At 51.6% G+C, this 1,708-nt stretch overlaps 1 protein-coding gene across 1 annotated transcript in view; it reads right to left on the minus strand.

The window, feature by feature from the left end:
- LOC122539713 (junction plakoglobin-like) overlaps positions 1-351 on the minus strand; it is a 68,862-nt gene extending 68,511 nt beyond the window's left edge. The window contains exon 1 of the mRNA XM_043674722.1: positions 251-351. The gene's annotated coding sequence lies outside the window, so the exon portion shown is untranslated. The remainder of the gene's footprint in view (positions 1-250) is intronic.
- Positions 352-1,708: the final 1,357 nt, after the last annotated feature.

Genomic DNA, 1,708 nt, shown 5'->3' on the forward strand with positions numbered 1-1,708 from the left:
CCCCCACCCCTCCCAGACACAGACCCGCCCCCACACCTCATCACTCTCGCCCCCAGTGCCCCAGCCAGCCGCACCCGAGCAGGGGAACTCTGACACAGTGACCGGTGTAAACACCGCAGCAACCCGAGGCCAGGCCCGGACACCGGGAGGGCACCTGAACGGAGTGTCCCACTCCGGGACTCCCGACCCCCAAAGACAGGGGGCAAACCGTCTCCCTCAGTCCCCGGGGCTGAGAGCCACAGCCTGTTACCTGAGGAGCGCTGAGTGCTCTCGGAGCTCAGCTTCCAGCTCCGCCGCCTACCGCCCGAACAAAGAGGCGCTCGAGCCCAGCGCCAGCGCCAACCCGCCCTTGGAGCCCGCCCATTAGGCAGCTGTCATCGGGACACTCTCCCTATTGGCCCATGTACGGTCAATCGTATCCCAATACCCAGGTACCATTGGTCCATTCACTATCAATCATCATATTTCCCCGCCTCCGAAGGGTGGGGTCGCCTACCTCTACTAATCACTGTTGGACTTCGGCGAGCCTAGTCTCCGATTGGTTCTGTCCCATTCCAATTCCCGCCCCCTGATCCTTCTGTCTGCGGCTGCGTGGAACCACACCTGGTAGGAGGGGTAACTCAGGTGAGCTGGCTGCACCTGTCAATCAAAGCTCCTGGTCAGGCTCGGAGGCTGCTGTAGTTTAACCACAGGTTGTCTCCCATCTCCGACACTGACAGCATTCGTGTATCAATACCAAGATTAATTAATACTAGTCAATACAAGGAGTACTGCAAGTTCCCTTCCCAACCACTTACCATCCTGACTTGGAAATATGATGAAGGGCTTTTGCCCGAAACGTCGATTTCTAAGCTCCTCGGATGCTGCCTGAACTGCTGTGCTCTTCCAGCACCACTGATCCAGAATCTGGTTTCCAGCATCTGCAGTCATTGTTTTTACCTTGTTGGAAATATATCGCTGTTTCCTTCAATGTTACCGAGTAAAAATTCTGGAATTCCCTCATGAACCACATTGCATGTCTGCCTCCAGCATTTAGAATCGGTCGTGTTCTGATTCGGAAATAAGTCACCGTTCCCTCAGTGTCAGTGGGCACAATCTTGGAAATCCCTCCCCAGTACCATTTGGCTGTCCCTAACCCAAATAGACTACAGTGGTTCACGAAGGCAGCTCGCCACCACCTTTTCAAGGATAACTAGGGATGGGTAATAAATGCTGGCCTGCAATGCCCACATTCCATAAATAAATATTTTAAAAATACTCATTGTTAAACATTGATTCTGCTAAGTGTCAGATCTGCACTTTTTATGTACTGTGTACAAAAGCAGTAAGTGCTCTCAATAGACAATAGACAATCGGTGCAGGAGTAGGCCATTCTGCCCTTCTAGCCTGCACCACCATTCAATATGATCATGGCTGATCATTCCTAATCAGTATCCTCTTCCTGCCTTATCTCCATAACCCTTGATTCCACTATCTTTGAGAGCTCTATCCAACTCTTTCTTAAATGAATCCAGAGACTGGGCCTCCACTGCCCTCTGGGGCAGAGCATTCCACACAGCCACCACTCTCTGGGTGAAGAAGTTTCTCCTCATCTCTGTCCTAAATGGTCTACCCCGTATTTTTAAGCTGTGTCCTCTGGTTCGGCACTCACCCATCAGTGGAAACATGTTTCCTGCCTCCAGAGTATCCAATCCTTTAATAATCTTAT

The sequence above is a fragment of the Chiloscyllium plagiosum genome, chromosome 33 (assembly GCF_004010195.1).
Source record: "Chiloscyllium plagiosum isolate BGI_BamShark_2017 chromosome 33, ASM401019v2, whole genome shotgun sequence".
NCBI lineage: Eukaryota > Metazoa > Chordata > Chondrichthyes > Orectolobiformes > Hemiscylliidae > Chiloscyllium > Chiloscyllium plagiosum.